At 25.3% G+C, this 16460-nt stretch overlaps 2 long non-coding RNA genes across 3 annotated transcripts; both read right to left on the bottom strand.

The window, feature by feature from the left end:
- Positions 1-11772: 11772 nt before the first annotated feature.
- Positions 11773-15169, bottom strand: LOC122506762. Its single transcript, XR_006302029.1, has 3 exons — positions 15043-15169; positions 12795-13096; positions 11773-12642 (listed from the first exon to the last, which is right to left on the bottom strand). It is a non-coding gene; the product is annotated as an uncharacterized LOC122506762 (long non-coding RNA).
- On the bottom strand, positions 15170-16126 carry LOC122506761. Of its 2 annotated transcripts, none has more exons than XR_006302028.1 (3): positions 15989-16126; positions 15442-15527; positions 15170-15297 (listed from the first exon to the last, which is right to left on the bottom strand). It is a non-coding gene; the product is annotated as an uncharacterized LOC122506761 (long non-coding RNA). The 2 variants fall into 2 exon arrangements; XR_006302027.1 differs by having other exon boundaries at positions 15442-15596; positions 15989-16117.
- Positions 16127-16460: the final 334 nt, after the last annotated feature.

Here is a 16460-nt window from a genome sequence, read left to right as displayed (position 1 = left end):
TTAAATATTAATAAAATATAATATCTCTCTCAATCATTGCAGTTTATTATATTTCACATTTTTATAAATTTATATTGAAAAAGAATGAGAATTTAACTTTAATTAAAAGAATGAGGCTTCAGATACCAATGTATTGTGAAACTTAAGGAGTGGTGTGTCTAGGTTAATGAACCATGATCACACCACTGCCTAAAACTGCAAGCTTGCAGAAAAGCGCCTGGCAACGAGCAGGTGCAATAAACTAAAGTATGATTTCACCACTGTAATGTCGATTAATAAAATCGATTGACACAGGGAAATCTGGGCATTTGCCCGTGTGTCTCGGCGTGACCAAGACGGAGAGTTAGGGCTATAGTACGAAGCTCTTGTTGTTTAATTAAACTGCAGGTCTGAATAATAGACCGTAACAAAAAGATATTAAATAAGTGAACAAATAAAAGGTTAATAAAATAAAGTGAAAATAAAATAAGAAATGAAAAGTGAAATAATAAATAAAGTGCGAACATGTTACAAAATAGAGAATACTAACTAAAGGAAATAAAACAAAAAAGGAAATATATATACACATATAACAAAGGTGAGCTAAGTTGTTTTACACACTAAAATAAAATACATGCATAAAAACACATCATACATCAAAATATAGATCTTGTGTAGAATCACACACTTAAAGAGAATAAACATTGGAATATTTAAATTAAAGTAAATAAGGGAAATTTAGATAACTGTATTAGGGCTTAATGGTTATAATATATTATCATTATTTGTAAATTATTTGTTTAATTTTATTGTTATCCACAAATCAAATTCTAATTTCCTAAAAATTCCACTAATAAAAAAAGTAGAGATTCTCACCTCACTACTTGAACAATAAGTAGGAAGGAGGGGATCCACTACCAAACAGATTTAAAGGTGTCAGTTAGTACTGTGTAACATTCCTTTAAATTATTTTATTGTTAATTAATTAAATTATTAATTCAACTTTAATTCATTACAATACTCTTCGTTTTCTTTTGAATTTTATGGTATTAAAAAGTTTTTTAAATATTTAAAAATATACTGTTTTTAGAAGTAAAATAACACTAGTCACATTACGAATGAAAATAGCAAATGGTGTCATTCCTCTGATTTCGTGAGTAATGTGCATAAAATTATTTTTTTTAAGAAACACAATTTAACATTACAATATAAAACATTTTTTTATGAATAACTATATTAATTGGGAATATTGTTATATTATTTTATTTTAGGTATTTAATATAGGGGAGAGTTGTCAGAGTTGGGCAGCTGTTAGAGTTGAGCCACCGCGTTTATTTCGTTTTATCGCACTAGCGCCATCTATCTTTTTACTGAAATTCTTGCTACTAATGACAGCCATCTTTTCATATGAGTCGCAGTTAAATATACGAACCTATACCTACTTGACTATCGTACCAATTTGTGATATAGGCTCAGCAAAAACTTTTTTGTGGTGTCAAAAAAAGAGAACAAAGCGTACTTGCAACAGAAATTCATTTTTTCACTTAAAGAGGTGTTAAAAACTTCATTTCCATTGAAAAGAGAGGAAAAAAAATGTTAAACCTTTTATCATTTTTTCAATTTTGGATTTCGTCCATGAAGAATAAATTATCTAAAGTTATATGAAAATGCATAATATTGGATTTTATTTTAATTTCATGGTTCCTTTCCTTATTCCCAAGTGTCGTTCTATCATTTAAAGGTCATTTTTAATCATTTACCTAAATATTTCATTGATTTTCTACAGTGTCCCAACTCTGGCAACCATGATCAACTCTGACAACATTTTTTTTTAAATTGCTTATAACTCTAAATCTTTTGGTCAAATTTTCTTACAATGTTCAGCAAAAACATTACATTTTAGTTGATCTTTCCAACAATATGCGCGAAATCGCGAAATTCGTTCTACAAGGGAAGTTATGAAGAAAAGTCAAAACTATCCCCAACTCTAACAACACTCCCCTAATTTACTATTTATGGGCATAAATAGTCACCAGGACTCGAAAACTGTTGTCGACTCGACAACTGGTTTCTTCACCCTTGTGTCTCCGACTACCGCAAGCGGCCGTATACGGTGCTAGTTTTTATATCTCCATTGTTCAAGTCAATTATTTTATTAATGATAATAATAATATATAATTTAGACATTATAATATTCAAATTTTTTCAATTAATAATTCGCTTATTTATATTTTAAATTTTGACGTTTTTTTGACAATGCAAAAAAAGATTTATTATGAGTACTTTCTCTTAACAGAAATAAAATTTATATATTCGAGTTATTTTTAAATAACATACGACTGCAGCTCCACATGCACATATTGTCCGAACAATTTTGAAAACACCCTTCTATTAAGATTCTACATTCTTATTGGTCATACTTTACTTCGATACTTTTCGATACATTTTCCACTCCATGTCTTTTTTAAGAAAGGATTACTTGAAAGAGAACAAATTTTTAGAAAATAATTATTTATATTTTTACAAAATTCGGTAAAAATTAAACATTTAAATAAATTTAAAATTACATTTCGCACGGTGAGCTTGGATGAAGTTCAACCCAAAAGTCAATGGACATCGCTGTTTTTTTTGGGATTTGTTAGGGGAGGTCTTCTGATTATTTTAAGACCAAAATGAAAAAAATCGATGGAGGGAAATTAAAATTATCTTGATTTTTAATTTTTTTTAATGGTTAATTTATATAATTTATCTAAAGATAAAGATATCGAAAGATTGTTAAATTCACCACCTTTAATTATCTAAAAAAGCTTTATTTAAATTTCTTTCTTAATACTAGACATGTATTTTAGTGTTAATAAAGAAATTCTAGAAGAATTAAACTATTAAAATGTTTTAAAATATTAATTTTATTAAAAATTGATGAGAAACCTGTCTTTTTTACGGTTTTCTGAAAGTAACACAGCTGTTATGCATTTTACACTAAAATCGTAGAGAGGTGAATTAAAGTACATATAATTCTCTGTAAAACTAAACAAAGTAGACTGTTCTACGTTTTACCGTCTCATAAATATCACACTTTAAACTTGCTATTTAATTTAGAATTCAAATTTTCAATATTTTTTTTCTTTAATATCCTAAATATAAAAAAATAATATAATATGTTTATAGAGATTTATTTTTGAACAATTTCACATTGATAAAATTAATCGAAATCTTGTGACATGAAAGATATTAAGATTTTAAAAACATATTTCTTTTAATAACTGTATATTTAACATTTATTTTCAAGTTCAATAAAATTACATTTATAACAATTATGAAATGAATAATTTATAAAATTTACAAAATGTGAAGACTATTATATTCGCAAGCAGCTTTAAGTAGTCGTTTCGGATAATCGGAATGATCTCTGGAAACTTTATATTTTATCCAAATCGTTTTGAAATCAGAATGAACTGACTCAATCGCTTGCTCACTATAAAATCCGAGGCCCAATTGTGTTTTTCTACAAAATTCAGAAACGTGATAAAACACTGCATGAACTTTCGGAGTAACTGAAATATTTAGTTCTATGTAACTGTTCTTAAATTCTGTAATTCTGTCTTCGAAAAATGGATCAAGATTTTTACTAAAATACGCGTCTACAACTTTTTTAAATGCTTCAAAAACTTTAATATATTTTAAAGATCCTAAGGCTGTTTCTATTTCAATTCATGCAGGGCGAATAGGTTGAAAATTCTAAATCAAGTTTAATATGATTTTTCTTGTTTTTTAGAACAAATAAAGAGATACGTATTTTTTGGTTTGGCAAAAAAAAATTTTTTCGCAGAGTTATGAGTATTTGAAAATTTTAAGGCACATAGTGATTTTAGAGTTAAACAGCTGAAAAATTATTTTTAAATCTTTCTAGTTTTTACAAAAATCAATATTTTTCAATTCTGTTTCTTGATTTTAGTAGTGTTTTTGATACTCTTTCTTTACAAACTTCAAAAATTTGAAAAATTTTGAAAATTAACAAAATAGCGGCCATTTTTTAAAAAATCAAAAAAGTCAATTTTCTCAAAAACATCATTTTTTAATTTTCTGCAAATTTTTGTGTGGTTTCTAGATGGAAAAAGAAACTTTTTCCAAAAGGTCTCATGTTCGCTAAAACTTTTTTAGAGTCGCTATAATTTCTTTTAGAAAATAAAAAAACTCATTATTTTGAGTAATGTGTCGACATATATATTTTTCATGTATACAAGGGTGTTCATCTTTTTTAATAGTGCTTTTGACACTTTTTCTTTTCAAAATTGCAAATTTCAAAAATTAACAAAATGGCGGCCGTTTTTCAAAAAACATAAGATCTCAATTTTCTCCAAAACATTATTTTTTATTTTTCTGAAAATTTTTTTGGGGTTTCTAGATAAAAAAAAACCCTTTCAAAAAAGGTGACTTTTTCTTATTAAATTTAATCTTTAATATTTTATTTATTAATAAATATTACAATAAACATAGTTATTTTTAATAATTTTTAAAAATGGCTGCCATTTAGTTAATTTTTGAAATTTTTCAACTTTACTAAGACAAGTCACCTTTTTTGAAAGGGTTATTTTTTTATCAAGAAACCACAAAAAAATTTTCAGAAAAAAAGAAAATAAAGTTTTGGAGAAAATTGAGATCTTATATTTTTTGAAAAACGGCCGCCATTTTGTTAATTTTTTAAATTTTCAATTTTGAAAAGAAAAAGTGTCAAAAGCACTATTAAAAAAGATGAACACCCTTGTATACATGAAAAATATATATGTAGACGTCCACATGAAAAAGGCCCATTTTGTCGGTCATTTTCAAAAGTAATCCGTATTTTAAAAATGGAGGTGTGGAAAAATTTAAAACCTTTTGATTTTTCATCTTTAAGGTGTCCTGGACTGTAAACAATTCTTATCTGAATAACTTTCTAGAAGTACCAGAGATATTGATGTTAGAGTCTTTTTTTTGTAATTGTCGAAATGAAAATTTGGATATTGCGTCAATTTTTTTATAATAGAGACTGTCAAAAAATTTTAAATAAGTTTAATATCCATTCTTTTTCTTCAAACGACACAATAAAATTGTACCTAATCATTAATCTTGTAAAAAATGTTTTTTTAATAAAAAAAACTGTCCTTTTTAGAAAAGGGCCCATATTGTCGATTTTTCGTATTTTCAAAATTAAGAGGGGGGGATGGTTTTAAAAATTAAAAACCTGTTGGTTTTTTATCTTCAAAGTGCCCTGAACTGGAAACAATTTTTATCTGAATAACTTCCAAGAAGAAACAGATATACAACAATTAGTTGGTATCGCAATCTTTAATTCCGTTTTTCTCGAAATGAGGTTTTTGGCGTCCTGAACTTTGAAATTCCGTAACTCAGCAAATTTTTAACCAAAAAAGTTCTAAGACCACTAAAAAATTTTCCAAATTTTGCCAGGAATACGCCCATATAGATAACTACAATAGTTCCAAAATGGGCCCTTTTCATGTGGACGTCCACACATGTCGACACATTTCTCAAAATAATGAGTTTTTTTATTTTCTGAAAAAAATTATAGCGACTTCCAAAAAGTTTTAGCGAACATGAGACCTTTTTGAAAAAGTTCCTTGTTCCATCTAGAAACCACACAAAAATTTGCAGAAAATTAAAAAATGATGTTTTTGAAAAAATTGACTTTTTTATTTTTTAAAAAATGGCCGTCATTTTGTTAATTTTTAAAATTTTTCAAATTTTCAACTTTGTAAAGAAAGAGTATCAAAAACACTACTAAAATCAAGAAACAGAATTGAAAAATATTGATTTTTGTAAAAACTAAAAAGATTTAAAAATAATTTTTCAGCTGTTTAGCTCTAAAATCACTATGTGCCTTAAAATTTTCAAATACTCATAACTCTGCGAAAAATTTTTTTTTCGACAAACCAAAAAAATACGTATCTCTTTATTCGTCCTAAAAAACAAGAAAAATCATATTAAACTTGATTTAGAATTTTCAACCTATTCGCCCTGCATGAATTGAAATAGAAACAGCCCTAAATTTTTACTTCTGGAACGCAACAAATCAAGCTTTTTTAATGAAATTCAACAAGAATTTCCATTAATTGATGGACTTCCATGAGTTATGTCACGCTGAACATTACATGTCTTGGCATAAAGAAGAGCATCTTCCTCACATTCTTTTAACAAGTGCGTGAATAAACCATTGACTACACCTAACATCAGATGCAACTCTGGTGGTGTAATTATGTCAAAATATGTTCTATCACTATGAGTCGAGAGAATAGGAGGATGTATGCAATTTTTATATTTTTTGTCCTCAGAGTTCTTACTACCTGCCTCGTTCCAATTCATATAATTTTCTAATGTATTACCTACAGTTCTGTGAACATCTTCTTAATCAAGAATCAAGATTAATCAAGATCAACGCAATGGATTTTTTCTGATAATTTTTGTTTCAAATAAGGTTCGACAAGTTTAGAATTATTCGTAGCTACCCGAGTCGAACTTTTAGACCTGCTTACCTCCTGGTAAGTATAATTTAATCCTAACCTGCACCTAACAAACCCTTGGTGTTTTTTCCTCCTGCGTAAGTTCTATTTAACTCTGGCAACTCCTTTTTAATTCCTAATTGAACCTTAGACCCTGTATTGCTTCGACAATACATATTCTTACAATAGCAAATGTTACGCGCGGAACGAGATATACAACTTATTATTGTTATGCAAATTACAAAATTTTTATTTTGAAAATTTCACGAAAGAATTCAATTATTTTCTAAAATTTTAATAAATCCTTCGAAAAAACTCAATTATTTTTATAAATAGTAAAATACTTCGCAAGAATTCAATTAATTTTATAAATATTAAAATTCTTTGCAGGAATTCAATTATTTTCAAAACAATTTTAATTGAATTCCTTAGATGAATTCAAATATTTTTAAATATTTTCATAAATTGCAATTAATTTCTTAAACTTTAATAAATTCTTCGAAATAATACAACTATTTTTATAAATACTAAAATTCTTTGCAGGCATTAAATAATCATTAATCCAATTAAAATAAAATTAAACGAAAGAATTTAATTATTTTTAAAAATTTCCATAAAATTTAATTTCAACAAGAATTTAAAATTCTCTAAAAACAATTTAATTATTCTCAAAATATTTTTAAAAAATTCTATATAAAAATTAAATTACTAGATATCTCAATGCAATTTTTAAATATATTCGTCAAAAGAATTGAAAGAATATTATTTCCAAAAAGTAATTCAATTATTTTGAATATACTTAATTTTAATAAAATTCTTTAAAGAAATTCAATTATTTTCGAAACAACTTTAATTGAATTTTTCGAAAAAATTTCATGATTTTTAAATATTTCTATAAAATTCTTCATAACAATTTAATTATTTCTTAAAATTTTAATAAATTCTTCAAAACCTTTCAATTATTTTGATAAATAGTAAAGTTCTTCGCAAGAAATCAATTATTTTCAATCCAATTTAAATAAAATTCTTCTTCATAAAATGCAATTGCTTTCGAAATTTTCAATTAAAATTATTAAAGAAACTCCATTAGTTTAAAAAAAAATTCAAAGAAATTTTTCAAAAGAATTTAATTAGGATTTTTAAAAATATTAATAAAATTCTTCGCGAGAATTTAGTTATTTTTCTAAATAAACAAATTCTTTGAAGGAATTCTATTATTATTAAATTTTTTGATAAAATTCTTTGCAATAATTCGAAGATTTTCAATACATTAATTTTAATATTGAAAATATTTTAAAAGAAAAATTAAAAAAAAATTAACTGCAAATAGGTTACCGAAACATGTACTTTTTTATTATTAATTTATAAATATTATTTTTAACTGAAATGTTCTGACATTTTCTTTAAGGGGGGGTCTAAGTGGTTTGGTGACAAGCGACAAGGTCTTATATTATATTTTTTTTCACAATTTAAAGAAAAAAATGTATGAAATGATGGAAAAGGATGAAAAAATAAATGGAAGTTGGTTTTTATAAACGGAAGTAATAAAAAGTTATAAACTAAATATTTTTTTTTCACTGAGCTATCAGATAACAGTAGAACACAATATTTTCATTTTAACTGTGCTGTGCACTACAAGATGGCACTGCTAATGCCTCTAAGTAGCGAGTTCACAGAAATTAGCAATTTTGGTGCGGCTGCGAAAAAGGCGCAGTGTTTACGTCAGTCGCTCAGTTTCCTGGCGTTATGAAAACGCGATTGAATAAAATGTTTAATTGTATTAAACTTTAATTTAAAAAATATTTAGAGCAGTTAAAAAAATTGAGAAAAATATTTCATATTTTTTTTCTACAAGTGCAGTAAAACTCGGTAGTTTATTTATTTACATCTGTGATTGTGAAGTTCGGTATAACCTCACTTGTCAATATACTTGGAGAATTTCGCACTTGGTTTTTAATAATGCATTTTTTAATTTCAAATATAATTTGTAACAAAGAAATGCAATTCATGAAACAAAAATTAGATTCATAAATAAAAGAAACATTCTCTTATTCCAAATTCGTTGTTTTATTTTGATTTTGACTATTCCTTTTTTCTAGTAATAGTACAAAATTTAAATATAAAATTGTTCAGCCATAATTCATAAAAATAAATTTATAAAAATCTTATTAATTTCATTTGAAAAATATTTAAATGTATTATTAGTTTACTAAACTAATATTAACATTATATAATATTATTAGGTTGACAACATTTAGGCATTATTTTATAAACACAAAAAATTGATCATTTTCAATATGTTAGTTAGATTGTTTATATTATTATGATTAATAATATAATATATAAAGTAAGAAAAATAAGTCATATTTTCCACTAAAAGTGCACTAAAATTCAATAGTTTGTTTATTTATTTACATCTTTGATAGTGAAGTACATCATAACCTCACTTGGCAATACAATTGGAGAATTTTGCACTTTGTTTTTTGTAATGTATTTTTCAATTTCAATTAATTTGTATAATGCAAATGTAATTGGCTTCATTTTAAAAATTAAATTAAATACCTAGGATTTTTTAAAATAAAAATCATTTATTTCTCTATAATTAGGGAAAAAATTATTTTACAAATTCAGATTACTTATTTTCTCTTTAGTGAAATAAAATTTTTTTTATTTTCATAAGAAATACCAACAATAAAATATAAATCTTACGATTAATTAATTTTTAGTCAAAAATGACATATTTATTAATCAAACAAATTTATATATGATTAAAAAATCGATAGATTTGTTTTCCCAATGTTGATAAAAAGTTTTTACAAGTAATTTGTTAAATTTGTCTAGTTAATTATTTGTTTTAAAGAAATAATTAATTATTTTAAATCTTATTATTAAATATGTTTATTTCTTTATTAAAAATTTAAATAACTGATAGGGTAAACGTACCAATTGTCGAGGATGGTTCCTGTTGTCGAGTAAACAAACTTTGAATTTTATTTAAACATTGTAGCACATTGTAAATGGAAAAAAGTGGTAAATATTAATTTTCTTATGCGCTATAAATGTGAAAAAAATATATTAATATTATATCCATAAACAAATGAGACATTTTAGACAATATTTTTTGGTTATTACCATGGTAACATCGACAAATGGGACACCCTCGGCAATTGGTACACTTACCCTATTACACTAATTTAAAAAATAAAACGTTTCTTTTATTGAAAAATAAATTGCTTTCTATATTTATAGAATTAAAATTTGCAATTTAAAAAATTTTCCATTTTTAAATATTAAAAAATTTGTTTCTTCCGGAAAACAATAACGAGAATTTTTTAAAAATGACAATCATTTATAAATCTCTAATTAGAAAAAAAATGCTCTTACAAAATTAGTTAACTTTTATCTTTAATAGTAGTATAAAGGTTTTCCGTTTTTAGATTTAAAAAAAATGAGAAAATTTAAGTCTCATGATTATTAATTTTGAATTAGTCATTTCTGACCATTTTAACAACACTGCTACGTTTATTAAATAATTTAGTAACATTACATACAAAAATTATAAATCCAAACAAAATAACAGCACAATATTACTGATTAACTTTTAGTCAAAAATGACTAATTTTTAGGTCATGTTAAATAACTAAAAGGTCAATAGATTTATGTCTTTCAAATATTTTCGAAAAGTTTTTAGTAGTAATTAGTCAAATTTGATGGTGGAATTATTTGTTTTCTACTAATGATTAGTAGATTAATAATTTACTACTAATTCAGATTTAGAGATTGTACAAAAGCTATTTACTAGAGCTGCGCAAAATTCGAACCGAACCGAGTTTTGTTCGGTTTTGGGTCGCCGAAATGTCGAATATTCGACATCCGAACTGGGCTAGTTCGAATGTTAAATGTTCGACATTCGAACTAGGCTAACTCGAATGTCGAATTTTCGACACTTGAACTAGGCGAAAAAATTCGAATAGTTCGGTTCGAATTATTTTGCACAGCTCTACTATTTACCAATGCATCCTAAGAACTGATTTTCGAATTAATTTTAAACTGCATAATATGACCCAAAGTCCAAAAATTGATTTACGTTTAACTATAAAATTAATTAACATTTTAGTCTTTTGAATATTCAACAATAAGCAGAGTCAGACATTCTTTCCTCTGCGATGTGATTGTTCAATTTTTAAACAGTGAAATTGACTCTTTTTATTTATTTGAGATACAAAATAAAAAATATTAATAAAATACTTAATAATAAAAAATAAAAACTTAATTTTTATTACCTCAAATAAAATTTTTTTGTTAAATCTAAAATAATTTGTATGTTGGAGAAAAGAAGCTAATGCGTTTTTATTAAGTGTAACAATTATATAAAAATTATACTAAGTCTAATATTAAAATTCACTTATTTGTGTATTATATTTATTATATTATATTTTTTAAATAAATATTTTTATTATGTAGACCATGTATATTTGGAGAAAATGAATCGGAATTTACTTAACGCAAGTATATTTATTCAATTTGATAAATGCATGTAAGTATATTCAAATGAAGTGAAAACTTTCATAGATCGTTAGATCTATGGTACAAGTTTTAAAAATGCTTAGAATTTTCAACTTGATACACCATACATTGTTATTTTTATTGAAGTATATAACAAAAATTCAATAAATTCCATACAGTAGGTGTTTAATTTTACCGTGTCGTTAATTTTGGCATGTTATTCTATTGTACACGCATATATTTCCATTACAATATCATTTATTTTAAACATGGAAATTTTGCACTATTTTATAAATAACGTGTCAATATTAATTAAATTATGGTTGATTTAAAATTATTTATAATCAACTGTTAAGTTTGAATGAAACACAAAATTTTTAAACAAATTTTTTATTTACATTAAAACAATATATATTTGAATTAAATATAATTAGTCAACCAAATAATCCTTTTCAATCAAAATAATGCATATTTTTGATATATTGGGATTAGGCTTATAAACTAATCTAAATTTAATACAGCTCTTTCTATTTAAAGAACTTTTTATAGAATTGTTTATTTAACTTGTACATATTTAATTGCATCAGTTAAACTTTATATAGTGTTCAAAAGTGTAACATTATTAACTAACTTACACACGACTTATCATAGACATTTGATTTAAACACATGCAAAAGATTCATCTGGATGTTTTTCTATTAGCGTGGCAAGATTTACAGCTCTTTTTTATTTAAAAATATTTTAGAATAAGTTGTTTTTAACTAATACTCATGGAATTGTTTAAGTTTAGTTATATTTCCAAATAAAGCAACAATATTATTAAGTTAACTTACTCACGACTTATCATAGACATTTGAATTAAACACATGCAAAAGGTTCATCTGAATGTTTTTCTAATAGCGTGGTAAGATTTACAACCCTTTTTTTATCTTTTTATAAAATTGTTTTTTGACTTATACTCATGGAATTGTTTGAGTTTAATTATATATCCAAATATATCAACAATATATTAAGCTAACTTACTCACGACTTATCATAGACATTTGATTTAAACACATACAAAAGATTTATCTGGATGTTTTTCTAATAGCGTGGCAAGATTTACAGTTCTTTTTTACCCATGTGATAATTTATTAAGGTCACGTGCAATTGCACTTGAATTAAAAAATCTTCTAGTGAAGTAATATATGTTTTAATTTATAACTTTGATTAAACAACCTAAATAATGTTTTGAAAATTATGTAGAATGTACGAGAGAAATGGAGAGGGTGAAGTAGAAAGAAAAATAATTATTAACAGCATCTGAATATTCTGGATATCCTACGGATATCATAAGGATATCAGGAAACTATTATATCCATAGGATGTCTCAGGGATGTCCTGAGATATCTTAAAGGCATCGTAGGGATATTCAAATTTCCGGATGTGACTAAGACTTCCGTAGGATATCGTTGAATATCCGTTACTGTCAGGAATGAACTAACAGAAGATAGAAATAATGTTATGAAGAATATAAATTTTTTCTCACCAATAATCCTCCTTTTCCTTACTGTCAAAATCCAGAGCACACTTATATTTTCTGCGTAGACGGAACCCTCTTATCAACACCGTTTTATCCATTCGTCACATGCGAAATACGCACAATGGGAATAAAGGAAGACTGAAAATAAATATACAAATTAAAATTTAATAAATACATCTATTAATAATGCTCAAAAGTTGTTCCACAAATTAAATAAAAAAATTTTACATTTCTCAAAGCCACTGTTAAAATATTTAAATATAGTTTAAAATTTTTTTTCAGTTACTCACTTTTTCGAATCGCACATAACTACAAGTCTATATGACTAGGGTAGATTGATATTTAGACCGTTGAACATTTTAAGACGTCCCAAACACGAAAGATTCAATTGCTCTCACCAGATGTAGTTCTTAACATTGATACACTTTTTATGGAGCTGTCCGTCGCAAGTAGCACACCATTTCCAGAGTATAATTGTCGAGAAATCTGAACACCAGAGTTATCTGACAACTGAACGTAATTTTTCTTCTTCTTCAATGATGTTCACAATGTAAAAAACAAGGCCTAATGTTTTCTTTATTACTCCCGAAATCTGCAATTAAATTGATTAAATAGCACACTATGAACAATAGAAAAAATTGTGAGTTACATATGACTTTTTATATCACAAATGATTGAAATCTCGTTCATTGAGCAGTAAAATGGTTGAAACTCGAAGTTTGTAGGCTAGGTGACGAAGAAGAGAATGGACATGGTTATGGAGGAAAACTGATCTAACATTTTCCTCTCTGTTTGTATGTTTATTTTCTACTAACATCAATTAACCTATAAACTTCGATTTTCAACCCGCTATACATGCCCAATAAAAGTACATTGTGTACCGAGATACTGTAAACAAGCGAGGACGAGAAATGCGTGCGCCCGAGGTATACACATTTTATACAAAACGAGAATGGAATCCCCGGTTAATCGGTGCGTTTTTGAAAGGTAAAGCATAGCTTTGCTTCAAGCAGTAGTTTTACCGTCCTAGGATGAGAAAACTCCTGCCTGAAGTAATGGCATGCAATAAAAAAAAGTAGTTTTAAAAACAAAAAAATTAGTAAAAAAGTAGCTTTTAAAAATTAAATTTGACGACTACAAAACTCGTTTTAGACGATTCACAAAAATAACAAAAATTTAATTCTGTTTTTCATTTTCCTGATTGTTTCCTAATTTTCATCAAAAATATTTACTTTTTTTCTTATACTGTTAATAACGTAAATTCTACATTTTTACAAACTTCAATAATTTTCTAAATTTTATTTAAATTCTTCAAAAATACGATATTTAAAAATAATTTTTTTAAGTAAAAAATAAAATTTATTTTAATTAAATTTGACAAAATTTCCAAATAATTGGAAATTATTATCATAAAAACATTTTTAATTACACTTTTTCCAAAAGACTAATTTTTTTCATAATTTCCAAATTATATTACATTTAAGTATTGAATTATTTTTGTTAAATAAATATTTACATACTTACTTATTTATTTTTTCCACAGAAATTAAAATACTTTAAATGATTACTATGTAAAATCTTTTTCAAATTTAACAACTTTAAAAACTTACATCTGTAATTCTTCCAAAATTCAATCATTTCTTTTATTGACATTTGTAATTAAAATTATTCAATCCTTTAAGCATTTTAAAAAAACAATAAATTAATAATTTGTTAAAATAGACATTTCAATACTAGGTATTTCAATTTACAACAATTTCATTAATTTTATTAAGATTTTATTCGACGAATTTAATTAAAATTTCTTTAAAATAATTTAATACTTATAAAGAATTTTATAAGGATTTTTTAAAATAGATGAATCACTGTGAATTATTTTATTAAAATTTCTGAAAGTAATTGAATTTTAAAGAAATTTTTGTAAATAGCATTGAAAATAATTAAATTAATTAATAAAATAAAAATAATTAATTAATTCTTCCTGTGAAGAATTTTATATAAATTATTTTAAATAATTGATTTCTTTCGAAAAAAATTAGTAAAACTGTGTTTGAAATAATTGAATTTCCAGTAGCCGTTTTATTAATTGTAAAAATGTTTTGTAAAAAATTTTTAAGAATAATTTTTTCATTTCAAATTTTAGCAAATTTAAAGTTGTGCAAATTCTGAAAAAAAGAAAAAAGTTGGTTTTAGTGTGACAGCGATTCACACAAAAGCAACTTTACTAATTGAAATGTAACGTGACGGTTTTCTAGGCATTATAGTCTAAATTAAAATCTTAGACATATTAAATTAAAAATATCAATATGGACAAAACATCAAAAATTCAATAATTAAAATTTTTTGTAATTATAAATTTGATAAGGTACTTTTTTGATGCGCAATAAAGCTATTTTATTAGAATCATAAGTTTACTTCACTAAAAAGTGTTTATTAGGACAAAAGACTTGACTGTATTTTTAAAAATGTTTAAATAAAAAAAATTTGAAATTATTTTTGTTAGCAGTTTTTTATTTTTATTGCAGATAAAATTCTTACCTCTTCTTGACTAATCAGTTCCCACAAAAAATCCTCTCCTTGATCTTCTGTTGATGCTTGACGTTTACGTTGAATGAAAACTTGTAAAGCAATTACACCTGTCACAATTTGGTTGATATTTACAGCTTTTGCAGAAACACTATTATTGCACAATTTCTTGATCGATGACAGCAGAAATGTTGAAATGGCTTAAATTTCCTCTACTACAGCAGTCTAAGTGTCGGGAGTTTTTTTCCTCTTACGTAGATTGAATATCTATAAAGAAATTAGTTAGCTGTAAATAATTGTTTTACTCGTAGTGATGCTATCGCCATGATTGTATTGTAAACTAAGAATTTAATGTAAAGTTAGCTTTTCAGTGTGATAAAATTTATTTATTACGAACGTTTATTAACTTACCTTTTAAAACCTTACTTTCGTTTTAAAAGTATTCGGTTTGTAACGAGTTTCGATTTCTTCTAAACCTCGGGTGATCTTTCCAGCGTCTGTGAAATATATATTTCTTCAATATCCTTTTTTACACATTAAAATTTAATCGTTGGTGCAGATAGCAACTGCAAAATAAAAATAAGTCATTTTTTTGTCAGGTTCCGTTTCCTGATAATAGAAATTTACTGAAGTACTTTTAAAGATATGCATTTTTCAATTTTACATAGTAAACATAAAAACTCACTGAAGACTTAAAAAACATAATTTGAATGAAAAACATCAAATAACACATCCATTTTTTAACAGCAACTGTCAATAACTGACAAATGAAAAGTTTTGCACTTGTTTTCATTATGAAGCACTATTTTTTGTATACATATTTTATTTTATTAAATATACAATAAGCCACATGACTTACTTTCTTGTCTGACAGTAAACATATATTTACAGCATAACCAAAACTTTTTTGGAAAATTTGTTTACTCTGTAAAATTGTTATTGACAGTAGTGTTCTCACCTCTTTTTGGAATTTTAGTACATTTAGAAAATGTATTTTTTACTTTGCAGTTATTTATTGTCTATTAATTCACTGTCTCAAAATGTAAAGAGAAATATAAAACTGACTCTAGAACCTCTAGAAATAATTGGATATAACCTACAAGTCGTAGCCGGTTGCAATACTGGATACGCTGTGCGCATGCTCCATACCGCGTTTATTTAAATTCCCTAAATCATAATAGAATGTCGGGTTATAATTGATTCAATATTACATATCGTGATACACTCGAATATTCAGAAAAATATATTGAAACATTTATTTTATAACTCACTTTTTTCAAATTTTCATCACGTAACATAATTTTATATTTTTAATATTTTCAAAAAATAAATTATCATCTGTGAAAAATGTTAACATTGTTAGATTTAAATATTACTTGTGTCTTTTTTAAATAACAATAACATATATTATATGTAAATTTTGACATAAA

This window comes from Leptopilina heterotoma, unplaced genomic scaffold (assembly GCF_015476425.1).
Source record: "Leptopilina heterotoma isolate Lh14 unplaced genomic scaffold, ASM1547642v1 Lhet_430, whole genome shotgun sequence".
Lineage (NCBI taxonomy): Eukaryota > Metazoa > Arthropoda > Insecta > Hymenoptera > Figitidae > Leptopilina > Leptopilina heterotoma.
This window is presented reverse-complemented; position numbering and strand designations above follow the sequence as displayed.